This window comes from Periplaneta americana, chromosome 5 (genome assembly GCF_040183065.1).
Source record: "Periplaneta americana isolate PAMFEO1 chromosome 5, P.americana_PAMFEO1_priV1, whole genome shotgun sequence".
Classification (NCBI taxonomy): Eukaryota; Metazoa; Arthropoda; class Insecta; order Blattodea; family Blattidae; genus Periplaneta; species Periplaneta americana.
Genome location: NC_091121.1, coordinates 90,850,094 through 90,866,300, shown reverse-complemented (window position 1 = coordinate 90,866,300; position 16,207 = coordinate 90,850,094). Strand labels below are relative to the sequence as shown.

The 16,207-nt window shown below is 34.8% G+C and overlaps 1 protein-coding gene across 1 annotated transcript in view; it reads left to right on the top strand.

Annotated features, from left to right (window-relative positions):
• Window positions 1-2,044: 2,044 nt before the first annotated feature.
• Window positions 2,045-16,207, top strand: part of LOC138699969 (UDP-glycosyltransferase UGT5-like) — a 29,036-nt gene continuing 14,873 nt past the window's right edge. The window contains exon 1 of the mRNA XM_069826213.1: window positions 2,045-2,180. The gene's annotated coding sequence lies outside the window, so the exon portion shown is untranslated. The remainder of the gene's footprint in view (window positions 2,181-16,207) is intronic.

Genomic DNA, 16,207 nt, shown 5'->3' with positions numbered 1-16,207 from the left:
CAACTCCTTGTTTCAATTTCAATGTAAACAGGTAACTTTACTCCTCTGGAATTATGAATTGTTTCAATTTATTTAAAAATTCTATCTTTGAACAAAGGATTTAGAAAGTAATGATCTTTACACGCTTCCTACTTTGGTATCAATCCTTAATGCAGCTATGGCCAAACAGAGCACAAGAAGCACTTGTCGCACTGGGTTCGAGTCTTGGAAATCACTCCTTCCGTACGGGGCGATTGACATGTTTATCGAAATTATTTTTCTTATTTCCTTCTTTCTCCGGGTACACATCTTGCATATACGAAGGATAGGTTTGGTTAGTTTAAGTTTTTATTAACCAACTCGGCGCATGCACACTTATCATCTCACAGCCAAACTGTTCCTGTCGCGAGCCACACGTGACAAAACTTATTAATTTTAAACATGAGATTTAATTTCATTCTCGATGTACTAATTTCAATTATATCATATTGCACTTAATAAATAATTTGTAACTTTAAATATAAACTGTTCCATTTACATATTACTCGCATGTAATACAAACATGTTATATGACGAGGTATTTTCTCTGGACCAAAAATAAAACGGCAACGTGGTCATAATTACGTAGTTAACGCTTTGACGAACATTAACTATAAATTTATTTTCGTCAATTTCACCGATATTACTTGAACTACTTTTTTTTTTTTCCCCTTTACTTCGCTGTGATAACCTACTATAAGGTTTTTCTTCATTTTCGTTTTCTTTCAGTATATTCAGAACACCGCCGTTATACTCCGTAAACCTTGGACTTGACTAGTGGAGTCAATTATTTAAGAATATAGTCGCGAATTGTACTATTACCATTTCGATTATCTTTTGTTTCTTACGGCTCGGTACGTCCCGGTGACTAGTGGCCAGCGTAGTTGGCGTTGCTCTACCGTGCGTATTATCCAGTTGTTCCATAAAACTGAATAGTTCTATCACGACTCTGCCTATACTTCGTTCCAAATTGTCTGACAGGAGATGTAAACATTGCCAGTAGACAGAGGGAGAAGGATAATTGCTATTCAACCGATGGCAGAGGTCACATTCTATACTTGTCTTGAAGTTAGGCGGTCTGAAGCGTTCTAGCTCCTCCAAACTTCAAGACAACCCTGGAATGTGATCTCTGCCATTGGTTGAATAACAATTATCCTTCCCCCTTCTTCTGTCGACAATATTTACATCTCCTGTCAGACGTTATGGAATGCAGTGTAGGATGGAACAGAGAAACACCAATTACATCGGCGCTATATAACCTAGCAGTTGATGCATCGTCATTAAATAACCAACTTATTACAAGTAAACTGTTTAATTAAAAAAACATCGTAATTTCACGTACAAGTAATGCAGTTGCAGAAAATTATAGATACGTGAATGGAATGCGAAAATTGGTCATTCAAAAAACCAAACTGGAGTATAGGCCCTTTAGCCGAAAAATTTCACAGCAGGTGAACTTACCAAAAATTTAACAATGTGGTTTTACGAACTCAAACATAATTGTAGTGTATCGTACTTTAGATCATTACAAGAGACATTTAATTTCTTGTAGACCTACTATTTCCCATATTAATAAATACAATATGATAGAATTCAGTTCCTAAAAAAAGTAACTAATTAAGTAACTATCATAATCATAGAGTTTGAGCAATAATCGAGTTCATGCAACATATTCATTACAATATTTATAACGCCTAAATCTTTTTTCTTCGTTCTCCTCCTCTATCTTCTTCCGTTTCAGTTCATAAAGCCACAGGGTTTAATTTTCGGCAGATAATGTGGTATATTTTAGGGATAAAATCCTTGTCGGTGGGTTTCTCCCAATCACTTCATTTTCCCCAGATATACTTTTCACCTTTCCCAGCTGTAATCGTTAAATCCTATCGTGTCTGAAAGAATATTGGTGCTCTTATCGAGTGGGAGCTTCGTTCTTTAACGTATATATAATAAAACATTTCTTAGTAGGCATATTCATAAAACCATGGGTTTGATAGCGAATTCTTGGCTCGTGAGTTTTATACATAGTTGGATGTCTTGACGTGACTGTACATTACGTTCTGCCGTTACACCTCGTCATTCGTTAGTTGGAGACCGGCTTTCGGACAGCGTGGTTGTACCGTGTGTATGGTGGTAGGGAATAGTCAAGGTTATCGGTATTGCAAGTATGTTACTTGACACAACTTGTGTTCTTAGAGAAATGTTTTAATAGGAATTGAGGTTATGTGTGAATTTTATTCTTACATTGTGATTAGTGATGTCTGTGTGTTGCTCTCAGTAGAGAATATTTTATTGCAGTTATAAAATACAATGAAATCGTGTTACTAGTACATGAAATTAATTGCGGAAACTATTATTGACATGCCAGTAGAGTATTTAGAGTATTTTTATTACAATAAGGATATTTTTAAAGTATTAAAATGGAAAGAATGTATACAGTAGGGTATATTAGATTTGAATTACGAATTTCACAAATTTTCTATCTTATTACTTGAATTTCGCTGTTACAATATGCAATGATGTGATATACAGATAAAACATTTCCTAGTACCTAATGTAGTCTATTTCCAATACCAGTGCCTAAAGTATGTGTAGGTAAAACTTTGTAATCATCCGAAAGCAACTAAGTTAATATATACCTGATAATGCAGTCTCAGCACATCAAAACTGAGCACCATTTAAATATAGTAATTAGTTTAATATTAAAATGATCAACATTATTACATATTATAAAATACGAAGTTGACAAAACATGTTTACCAGTTTTTCATCATCTCCCTATATGCCGTTTTAACACAGAAGTAGAACAAATTTATATACATCAGTAGATCAAAGAATATAATTTCTCATAAAGCAAAGCAGAATAAATATAGATCAAATTGAAAGATAAATATGAAGTTTCCTGGGAACGAAACTTTATTTTATAGGATAAATATTAATAGTATTGTACATATTTTGTAAGGACTTCATTTTAATTTTATATTGTTATTTGTAGCAGAATATTATACTGTGGCTTGCAAAAATTGTATTGCTGTTATAAAATATAGTTTATGTAGGTACATTACTATGATGAACATTTCGGGAACGATGAATAACTTAGCTTGGGTTATCAGAAAAGGATTTTGTAAGGGATAACACATAATACAATACATACCTTCCACAAATGATCAAAAGTTTACAACAAATTGACCTCCTCCTCCTCCTCCTCCTCCTTCTTCTTCTTCTTCTTCTTCTTCTTCTTCTTCTTCTTCTTCATCTTCATCATTTTCCTCTTGTTCTGTTCCCAATTGTCTGTCTCTTAAATGAATGTTCTATTCTTAACTCCTCTCTGTTAGTTAATTCACAAATTTTGAATTATTATATTACTCATCAGTTTTAATCTCTCGTATATTTTCATAACTTGAAGTCCTGGGTATTGAAGATAACTCGTTTTTTTATTTGGAATCCTGTCTAATCCGTTGTACACTTCCGCAGTTTATATGAACTTTATTTATTTTACAAATAACGTTAGAAATTATATAGAAAAAATTGCATTTAAAGCAGTCTGTGATTAAAAAAAGGACTGTATCGTAGCTAATGAACAGATGGTCATAATTTAGCGTCTCTACAATAGACTTTCCTTTATACTGTATAATTAACTGATACCATGACAATAACACACAATTGCCGTAGTGATATTACGAGAGAGGTTTACACCACTCCACATTATCTTTGAGCTTGTAACATAGGAATGACAAAATTAAAACACTGAAAAAATTAACTTTTAAATTGAAGTTTGAAAATTTAAAATAATAATAATAATAATAATAATAATAATAATAATAATAATATATCTCGGCTTGTGCTCATTACCGTAGGTTGGCGATCGCAGTAAGGTACATAAATTCTGTGGTTGCAGGGCAAATGTGATGACAATTTTTGGCGAAAATGAGATTTTGCGATATGTTGTGCATCCTGATGGTATCTTTATTGTGGCAAAAGTTGACATGCATATCTCTATTGTTTTTCTCTCTAACCCGTTGCTGTGAAACATGATTACTATGATTTTATACAATCACTGAAACTTTAAAGGCCTGATCCTGAATAACTGCAAGAAATGACTTCCCGTTTTGCCTTGGAGCCCAGAATTCTCTTGTTACATGATAGTTATACCATATATTCATATATTGAATGGAAAACATGGGTAGTCGTAGACTATTATGTTCATTGTATTTGTTCTGTTACTGTAGTCATTTTAATTGTCTTTATATGTAGGCTAGTTTATTATAGTTGTAATCTTAACATTAGTGATAAAGTTTGTTTGTTCAAAATATTAGTTCTCCAGACTATATTTTGTATGAGATGGAGATCAATTTTCATGGCAAAATGGTTGAAACTGGTATTTCTACACCAAATTTATTGTTAATGAACTGTATATCTTAGGACGATGATGATGGTGGTCATGGAATGAAATGGAGTTTCGGGAGGGGGACACTATGACCCAACACTACGATCTGTTAAGATCTATTGCGCTAACTCTCAAACTAGACGCATTTCCCTACCCGTACTGGCTGACTGGTTCGTAACAACCGTAACGCATCCTGATTTCGAGCAGTCAACCCCATTCGTCTCCTTGCGTCGCCAGCTGGCGTTCGAGAAATGGTACGGAATTATGACCGTATGGAGAAATGTTGACGGAATAACCTACATGTTTAATATAGGGAAACGGGAAAACTCCGAGAAAAACACCAACTGCCATCTTTTACTATTACCACTAAAATAATGATAATGATAATGATAATGATAATGATAATGATAATGATAATGATAATGATAATGATAATGATAATAATAATAGTAATAATAATAAAACCCACTGAGTTCTGTACGACTTGAATATGCCTGTTCAGAATCTTGACCATCACTGGTGGCACAGCTCAAAACAGGAAAGATAATTTCCATTTTCGTGGCGGTATTGAAACGTAGTTCTCCTAAATTTGTATCTTAAAATGCTACGACTGTAGCCAGAGAAGTATAAGATTTAAGATCTACAAGGAGAGACGAGTAGATGTGATCAGTGTTCATCGAGTCAAATAAGTTTATTTCAAACTCTAAATCACATGATAGGGCCAAGTTAACATATGATGCAATTACGTTATATGTACAATGTTAAAGGTTAAGATTTGAGTTCTGAACAGTTGGTCCTACAGTTAGTTCTGTTCTCTACTCTACGCTCGACGATGTCTATTTTATGGCAGCAGGAGTTCATTGACCTTGATGTAGGGAGTGCAGTTACGAGTGAGTATAACTGTTGACCTCAATTTATGGAAAAGCTCATCATAATTCTCCTCGTGCTTCTTCGTATTAAAAATGGATAAGAATATTGCTGATGTAGCTGTACACACGAGTTAAGGTGTAATTTTCATGTTGCATAGAGGCTAGAGTAGCAGGTTTGAATTCTGACTAGGATACGGATTTTTATATCTTGTTACTATGCAGATGACAAAAATATAAATAGCCTATAAATATTAATCTGAGTGTAGGCCTATGATATTATAAATTATAATAATGATGCATGTTAATATTAAATTATTAACAAAGAAATGTGTCATTCTTAAGCAGCCCTGGGCATAAGAGGGGAAGCGAGCAGGACTGAAAACCCCTCCACGTCCTTTTTGTTTACACCACCTTATAAACAAAGGTACAGTAAGGCTCTGTGCATCAGTAGTGGATTTCAGGCTGGTTCTACACATTGCGATTTTGTAGGATCCGTTTTATTACCCTCCTGCCTGACGCGATGCCCTTCATCGGTCCACACATTTCCCGCAAAAACGCAAGGTTACTGCAGAATATAGTGTAGGAAGCTCAGTTAAAAAGACGAAAGTTATGGCATTTTTAGGAAAGTATCCCATATGATCCAAGGTAATAATTATTATTAACGCAATAGTCGGCCATTTCAGTTATTTGGGCTGTAGTATAACATATACGATAAAGAAGATGTACAAAATAAACTGAATAAATTTCAATATAATTATGTTGTTGTTTAGTCACCTTGCCGAAGACAGGTTGGAACCTCATAAGTGACACCGATAAGGCTTTACTCATGAGTAGAGGCAAGTGTTTGATCACATCTTCCACCTGAAGAAAAAATACTTAATCTGCTCTCGTCTGTGAATTTAGTTTTTGTTCCTGACCGGATTAGGAATGTTTTCCATATACCTATATAATTTTCTCCACGAATTCTAATCTTTCTTCCTAATGATTTCATTAACAAATATTTTCGTCTGAGTATTACGATATTCATTGTTTTTCAAATAATTACCAACTGTGCTGTCACTTGATAGTTGTAGTTGTAGTTCAAGGTCACAGGCAATTTTCGGTACACTTAAACCGGATTTTTTTTTTCTTAAAATTGCTCTTCCACTTGCTTTAGATATTTTTCTTGGGCGGCAAGTTATTTTCATGCTTTCTAATTTCTTTGGCCGCTGGAGACTGAACCCCATTGTGATAAGAAGTTCCCATGATCAAAAGCGTGGGAGTCACAGGTCTAATCGTCATTAGAGTTTGAACTGTTCGAATACATTTTACACGTTAAATTTACACAATTACACATCTTACGAAACTTAAACGTGGCGTTTTAAATATACATATTTTTAATTTTCTTTTCAATACTGTATATTTCTTACACTTCAGTATGTGCAGAAAAGAATGTTTCATGTGAACAAGTGCGTTATTCTACAATATTATAATATTTCTTATAAGTTTGTCGGTGTTCGAATACTTCATTCATTGTAGAGTGCAGATACGGAAGACAAAATTGCGCTGTGTGGACGCCTGCTTGATTTGTAGTAGTTACTCCCCGTGCGGGATCCTGCAAAACTGCACTGTGTGAACGCCACCATTTGAATCCATGACGTGTTGTAGTCTTACATCCCACCGTGCGGCATCCTGCAAAACTGCAGCGTGCTGTAGTCCCATCCCGCAAGCTTCGATTCTGCGGCAATGTGTGCAAAATCGCTATGTGTAGACCCAGCCTTAGGTGACCAGCGAGAGCGGAAAGTTCGTAAAAGCTGTTAAGTCGGCTGATACAACCCGTCTTTGACCTTCCTGTCTGCTGGTACCGCACAAAAATATTTCGATCTCAGCCAGGGGAAGGTGGAGTGGGGAGTGAAGAGGTGGTCTGTAGTGACTCAATCAAGTTATTTACTCTCAGACCTGTTCTTAAATGTGAAGTCATATCTTAGGTAATGTTTAAGTTTATTACATTCATAAAAATGTCGTAATGAGATAATTTACAGCACTTGTGGTAAAGTGAAGCATATGTTGAAATATATTAAAAATAATTTGTTTATTGTACACATTAACTACATATTTCTTTTTTACAGTTTACTGTGATATCGATCTGAGGCAACGCTTTCTCCATCTATATCACTCATTTTTTCAATGATGCAAAGATTGACATAAAATGGAAAATAATTTTCTCATACTATTCTGCTTTTAGTGACTTGACATATTCGATTGTTTTAATAATCGCATTGTAAATAAAATCTTGTCCCCTATCCACAGAGAGATTGTCAAATGTAATAAATTGTCAAAATTTTAGATTAAATAGTAGACATTAAAATAATAGTAAAATTCTATAAACTGTGACATTTAAAAAAGTGGATAAAATTTTGTAAAATCCATTCCATTAATGCCGTCACGTTTTGAAATTGTGTTTACAGTCAGTACATCCCCCCTCCCACCGTCATGCTAGAAAGTAGACCTTATGAATACAACAGACACAGCCATTACTACGATCAGTAGTGTACCACTGCATGTCTGAAATGCGCAAATTAATTCTATTATGTAGTTATTACACTAGTATGAACACCACTGAAAACCGGAATACAAATACAGCCAAACTGCACGTGCACGATAGTGGTGAGGGTAGATGATATAGTTTCGTTGTCAGTACGACTAAAGAACGAGACGGCATTAATGGAATCCAGTGTAATCTTCAATATGCATATCGTAAAATCATATCACTATATTCCACGAGTTACCAAACGAAAAGTCTCGTTTGGCTATTTTGATATCTCGTACAGTGTTAGGATACTTATGTCGTAAATAAATATTATAATTGGCATTTTCTTACTACTGTCCGTCCGTCCGAATGGTTATGTCGCAAGGTCGTCGAAATGAGGGAAATCACGTTACGGTTACTTAACTGGGCCAATTTTTTAAAATTACTTTAAAAAGTTGTATAATATTACGTAGACTTCCAATTCCGTACAGCAAATATTTTCAGGAAAGAGCCTAACAGCCCAGCCACTATCCTTTATAGCAGGGTTGTGCATCAAGAGCGAATTCTACTCTCTCACGGGGAGCCATATGACTTCTCTTCAACTCCTTTCTTCCCCGTCGAACACCGCGCAGCGTTGTTTCCGTAACGGATGAATTAAGCGTCCCCGTTTAGAGTTTGGATTCGCCCCTGGTGGCCAGCAGAAACGGATGATAGAAACCGGGACATAACCACTCGGACGGGCAATTTCATTATGGGCAGATTATGCAACACCTATGCTTCCTTTTTGGTTTCCATGTTCATTCATTCTAACATTAATCTATCGTAGTGTCCATGGATGTGGTGGAAGCATTGTTTCCCCTTCTATTTTAAAAGAAACATTTTTTTTATTTGTGTACGGAAACAACTTTATTAGTTGTTGTTTCTTATGTTTCATTTCCTCAACTCTTTTTTTCTATTAATGATAGAAAATATTGAATTCAAAAGATATTTTTTGCTTTGTTTATGATTAAGTTTCCAGTAAATGTTTCCAGTGAATTGAGTTTTTTTTCTTTTAACGGCCCCTCACGAACTTATTTTTTACGGCCCTCGGTGTTTGTTTGTGAGTTTTGGTTTCCACCCTCTTTCTAGCGTTTCTCCGCTGTATTGACAAGCATCAGCCAGCTGCAAGTGTTATGTACTCAACGCTACATTGAGTGAGTAGCGTTTCAAAAATTAAATTAGTATGATTTTACTGTCATAGGCCTATATGTTAATATTACAACTATAAGATATGACATTACTACGAAATATTATAATATAATAATAATAATAATAATAATAATAATAATAATAATAATAATGATAATAATAGGGTCTAATAATAATAATAATAATAATAATAATAATATTTCTTTAGTCGAATTGTGATTTCTACTGCCTGAATTTTCGTATGAACACATGAAGCAACTTGGTAATTCTCTTGACGGAAGTTGAATAATTTTCATGTTTAGTTTTAAAACTTACTTCTTTCTGGCCAAAATCGATAGCTTGTTATTGGTAACAGCAGTGTACTTTCAGGAAAACTTCCTGTAAGGGGAAAATAATTACGGTTAATAATATTCTTAAGAATGAATCAATAAGAAGTTTTAGAAAGATTAAATCAATAATGAGTAGCAGCCCGATCAGTTGATCTGAAGAAAGTCCAGGAAGAAAATTGAAACATTCTTTTATGTTGAAAATGGATCATTATTATAAATATTAACCTTTCTGTGAGCTGTGTGAACTGGTTCGAAAATTATTTAAGTAATAGAGTTTCATGTGTAAGACTGTGCTTAAATGCGACAGGTTCATGTCAGGAAATTTACTGGCTTGTAAAAGAACTGCGGAACAAAATTCCGGCACACTGGTGACGCTGATATAACCTCGGCAGTTGCGAGCGTCGTTAAATAAACCGTAATTTAAAAATTTTCATAGCTTTCACACATGTGGCATTGTCTCCTGGCAATGCAATCACCACACTGGCAACCTCTTTTAAATGTTCAGCATAATACGCTACTGCATCAATATTCCTACTACTTCACAAACTCAATCCAGGTACCCCAGCGAGTGATTAGGTTCTGGAGGAAGAGAGATTGAAGGAAGTATTTGTCGAATTGTCAAATGACGAAACGACTTGAGCAGCGATATTGCGTCAAATTTTAGCTATACGCAAGTGGAAATGATTCACAAAATCCAAATAATTTTTTTAATTAAAAAAATCTGCGATTACAACTGAACTTCGCATTTTTCCGGAAAATTAAATTAAAAGTCTCCAGAAATATTTAATTTCTGTAACTTTAGTCTCAAAAACCCAAAATAGGTACTAATGGGTAAAATAGGCATTTCTAGGCACAGTTAAACTCTGTCAGGTGTTATAACTTTTCAAGAAACGTGTACCTAGTCCTACATTGTTGGTTTTTATTTATTTCTTTAGAAAAGACTAGACATAAAACCTAAAATCCGAAGTCTTGTGATGGCCAACCCTAGAATTAACAAGTTATTGGTCTAAGTTACTTTATGTGGCTAGCAAGTCGCAAACTCACGAATAAAAGAAACACAGCACAAACGAAAAAGGAACATAATCCCGGATCAGTATAAATATCTACTTAATTTAGATGACAAATCATATAATTTAATTTGTCATCTAGTTTAAGTAGGTATTTAAGTTCGATAATCTTCTGGCTTATGAATATTTTTTCTGTTTAGATCTTAACTCTCCCAGAAGAAATAAAGCATTATTATTATTATTATTATTATTATTATTATTATTATTATTATTATTATTATTATTATTATTATTATTGTTGTTGTTGTTGTTGTTGTTGTACAGTACATCAGTTATTCATAGACTTCAAAAAGGCATATGACTCGGTTAAGAAGGAAATATTATATGATATTCTTATTGAATTTGGTATTCCCAAGAAACTAGTTCGATTAATTAAAATGTGTCTCAGTGAAACATACAGCAGAGTCCGTATAGGTCAGTTTCTATCTGATGCTTTTCCAATTCACTGCGGGCTAAAGCAGAGAGATGCACCATCACCTTTACTTTTTAAAGAAAACGACGAAGTCAGAATCTCATAAAACACAGCACAATGAAAAATGTAAACGCATCATTTGTAAACAATGTAGAATACTTTTTTCTAATTAAGCGTTCCTACCATGTATTATAACTTGAAAGATATGTACTTTTTTAATTCCACAAGCAACGCGTCAGCAACTGTAACGAAGCTTTCTATAATGCCTCGTCTTAAGAGTAAACAATTGACGAAACATGACCTTTGAGACGTAACGCCCATTTCCTGTCTAAGGTACGACAGTCTGGCATACGTTGCATCAACAGCAGTTCTAAATTTAATATTTACTGCCTTCTCTTTACAGTTACCGTCCGTTCCATTTTCGGCAGAATATACGGAAAGTGGGATCCATTCTTATAATAATAATAATAATAATAATAATAATAATAATAATAATAATAATACTTACAAATGACTTAAGGAACCCGAAGGTTCATTGCCGCCCTCACATAAGCCCGCCATCGGTCCCTATCCTGTGCAAGATTAATCCAGTCTCTATCATCATATCCCACCTCCCTCAAATCCATTTTAATATTATCCTCCCATCTACGTCTCGGCATCCCTAAAGGTCCTTTTCCCTCCGGTCTCCCAACTAACACTCTATATGCATTTCTGGATTCGTCCATACGTACTACATGCCCTGCCCATCTCAAACGTCTGGATTTAATGTTCCTAATTATGTCACGTGAAGAATACAGTTCTGCGTTGTGTAACTTTCTCCATTCTCCTGTAACTTCATCCCGCTTAGCCCCAAATATTTTCCTAAGCACCTTATTCTCAAACACCCTTAACCTATGTTCCTCTCTCAGAGTGAGAGTCCAAGTTTCACAACCATACAGAAGAACCGGTAATATAACTGTTTTATAAATTCTAACTTTCAGATTTTTGGACAGCAGACTGGATGATAAGAGCTTCTCAACCGAATAATAACACGCATTTCCCACATTTATTCTGCGTTTAATTTCCTGCCGAGTGTCATTTATATTTGTTACTGTTGCTCAAAGATATTTGAATTTTTCCACCTCTCCGAAGGATAAATTTCCAATTTTTATATTTCCATTTCGCACAATATTCTGGTCACGAGACATAATCATATACTTTGTCTTTTCGGGATTTACTTCCAAACCGATCGCTTTACTTGCTTCAAGTAAAATTTCCGTGTTTTCCCTAATCGTTTGTGTATTTTCTCCTAACATATTCACGTCATCCGCATAGACAAGAAGCTGATGTAACCCGTTCAATTCCAAACCCTGCCTGTTATCCTGAACTTTCCTAATGGCATATTCTAAAGCGAAGTTAAACATCTTCCTTTTACGGAAGCATTCAGTTCCTTTAAATGTTAGATTTATAACGCAGGCTATTCGATCAGACTCATTTTATACACATTGAAAAGAAACATATTGCATTAACATGAATCCTAGACCAGATCATTAGAGCAAATTTTGTCAAATGTTTTTGATAACGGCCAATAATCTCTTGATAATTCTCAGTTTTCCGAAAAAATTAAATTCATCATACAGTAGGCCTATATCAACGCTGCAGAGCCTAGCTAAGGAGGGTAAGAGTAATAAAGGGAATAAGTTCACTTTTGGAATTTTTTGAGGAGAGTTAATTTAAACTTAATAAAACCTAATATCATCATTTTATGTGTGTATGTAAATATGTATGTGCGTGCGCGCATGTTGTAACTAAACATGTGGGAACCCTTGGGTAATTGATAAAGGACATAAAAACAAGCAATAAATTTCGTATAAACATCTGATCAGTTTCACTTACCTTCTGAGCTAATTGATTGTGGTGGGTGAGTGGTCAGAGACCTTCAGCCTGTCACGTAGGTAGTCCGAGTTCGAGTTCTGGTAAGGCCTGGGATTTTTCATTGACTATTACACTTTTTACTACGCCATACTACTTTTGAGCAATAAAACGGTACGAAAGGACGTCTTTCAACCAATCATGGCTGTTTATCGCACAATTTTATCGCTTCCCTAGGATTTGTTTTTATCACTATTCTAGCATTTGTTTCTTTGTTTACCAACGTTTCAAACTGCAAGTTCTTTACAGTACTATAAAACATGCTTTGGGAACGTAATTTGGTAATTTGTTTCCCGCATAATAATAATAATAATAATAATAATAATAATAATAATAATAATAATAATAATATAATTTAATAATAATCTATTTATTTAATCTGGCAGAACTAAGGCCAATAGGCCGTCTCTTCAGCCCAGCCAGATTCTAATTCTAATTAAATACATAGATATTCAACTAAAAATGGCGGCTCCGTTCAAACATTTTGATGAAGATAACATTAGTGAAATAGAATTTTAGTAAGTCAATTAATGTCTATTTTATTGTATTAGAGTACTTTATTTATTCTAAGCTCTATATACTTTCTTCTTTTATTATCATTTGTTTCTTTATTTGCCAACATTTCAAACTGATAATTCTTTACAGTATTATAAAATATACTTCGCGATCGTCATCTGTTTACAACATAGACAGTCAACTGAAAATGGTAGTTCCGTTCAAACGTTTTGGTGACGCTAACATTAGTGAAATAGAATTTCAGCAAGTCAATTAATGTTTTATTGTATTAGAGTACTTTTCTTCTAATCTTTATATACTTTCTACTAATCGTGTAATAGTCAATTAAATACCACTCGAATTTTGATTTTCTCTAGATTAATCAAAACGTCTAGTGAAATTACTGCTGAAAAATCCGTAGTGACACTTGTGTAGGACAAGGTCGAAGTTGGGGTTTTTCTCGGGGTTCTCACGTTTCCCCATATTAGGCATCTACATGATTCAGTCAACATTTCTCCTTTTCACCATCATTTCATAGCATTCCCCGATCGCCGTCGGCGACACAGGAAAGCTAGGACTATAGAAGGTAGCCCTGCAGGAAAGCGGCTGTCCTAGAGACGAGTAGAGTGATTTGCTCGTTACCCGAGTACGATAAGCAGCGAACCTTAGTGTAGTCAGCCGGGAGTTTGGGAATGCGCCTGGCTTGAGGGTTAGCGCAATAGATCGTAAAAGGTCGCAGTGTTGTGTCAGTGTCCCCTCCCGAAAATTCCATTCCATCCCATTTCTAGGAAGTTATCAGAGAGCCTCACTTATGAACTGTTACATGATCACAGAAGTAAGGTTCATTTCTTTGCAACGAGAATATGCCAGGACATAGGCGGAGTATTGGAGGGGGGGGGGGGTTTGGGAGGCACTGCCTCCCCAAACTCGGCCGAACTCTTTTTTTTTTTCCTATTAACATTAGAAAATATTGAATTCAAAACAGTTTTCTTGCTTTTGTTTATGATTAAGTTTCTGTGCTTAAATTGACGAACTAATGTCTTCAGACCATGTGTCTGGACTATAATATTTATTTTTAATTTTTGAATATTTAAGTATTTCTATACCTCATTTGAGGAATGGAAGCACTATAATGTTTCTTTTGTAACAGCTTATACTTGTGTTAGAACTCTGCAGATGTTCAAGCAGCCGCTTGGAGAAATATGAATAATATACTGCACAACAATGCAGCCGCTTAGAGAAATATCAATAATATACTGCACAACAATGGAGCAAAAAGAAAAGTGATCTCGCTATGATGTATAAACATAAAGACGAGATTGAATAAAATAATTAGAATTTACATTTCATACGATATCTTGCTTTTTTAAATGAACAGATAAATTAAATATAAAATTGGTCCTCCACTGTGGACGTATGGCTAGCACGTCTGGCCATGAAACGAGTAGGCCTTGGTTCAAATCCTGATTGGGACAGGTTATTTGATTTTGATTTTTCCTCAACCAATTGAAGCAGAATTACTGGGTAATTTTCGGTGTTGGATCTGACTCCTTTCACCATCATTAATTCACATATCATCCATGCAATAGCCCGGGTTAAGTTTATGGTGCGGCATGCTGTACTTGTACAAGAGCACGGCCATTCGGCTACCCAATCATTCACAGAACAGGAGCACAATAATACTCAGGCTGCAGTGCAAGCCTTCGGGTCCCTCTTCCGTACAAGAGTGGAAAAAAAGTAAAATTGTATGTACATTTTGTTACAATTTTACTTTATTTTACAATACTTTTATTAAATGATCATATTCCGATATACTGTAACAAGATCAAGCTATAATGGGGAGGAGGATATAAATGATGTCTCCCATGATCTCGTTATATCAGGATTCAATGGTTTTGCTTTGCCCCCCCCCCCTTAGGAAACTGTTCTCTCTCCGTCTATGTGCCAGGAATTGTAAAATATGACAACACTTCACTGTTTGAACATTTTGAGACAACGCGTCGTCAGTGCTAAACTGCTAAAGACTCGATGATGATGATGATGATGATGATGATGATATGATGATGATGATATGATGATGATGATGATGATGATGATATAGATACTAATGCATTAAGTGGGGTTGTTTGAACATCCTCATAAAAAAAAAAAAGAGATGTGTTGAAACTACACGCGTCTTTAGTTAAGAGTTGAAAACAAACCTATCCTGATAAGCAAACGTTGCATTATCCCAGATCATTGCCTTCTGTTGCCTCGGTTGTGTAACGCCTAGCTTTTCCTTACGCCTGTAAGTTATACGAGAGTAAACGTTTGTAAGTTGTATATGTATACAAGATAGAACAGAACCACACGGTAGACGTAGTGGTGGGGATCAGTTGTGTTCTATAGCCTTTCCGTGACGGATCGTCTCACATAAAGTACATTTTACACAATAGGTACTGTGTTTTGTGATTCTGAGTATTTATAAATTACAGCTTTAAGCTGAGTTTTTCATTTCCTATTAAACTATCCCTTACCCATCTTCGTATCTGTTTAGTATTTTTAAATTACCTATTTCCTTTGGACGTCTTAGTCTTAAATGATTTTTAATAATTAATTTCCTTCCGTTAAATTTCTTTAAATTCCTTTTGAAATTTAAGTTCTGAAAATGCATTGCCTCTGTTTATATATTTAATACATCCTTATTTGTAACTAGTCGTACCCGTGCGCTCCGCTGCACCCGTTAGAAATAGATATAAAGTATATAATTACATAATTAAAATAGGGCATTTCATCCAGGGAATATTCGTGTTTGACAGAAGGATAAATCGTTTAATATGTTCCTTAATTTAAATCATATTTAAATAATTAAAATGGAATCATTTTGGTCCAGAGAGCACTCATTTGGTGCAATGACAATTCCTTTAACATGTTTCTTAATTTTTATTACATGCATCCATAGTTCAATGCACATTGACATCATTTACATTTAATGTGTATACTTTATTTTACTTGTTATATGTTTCCATTGAACTATGGTAATAAC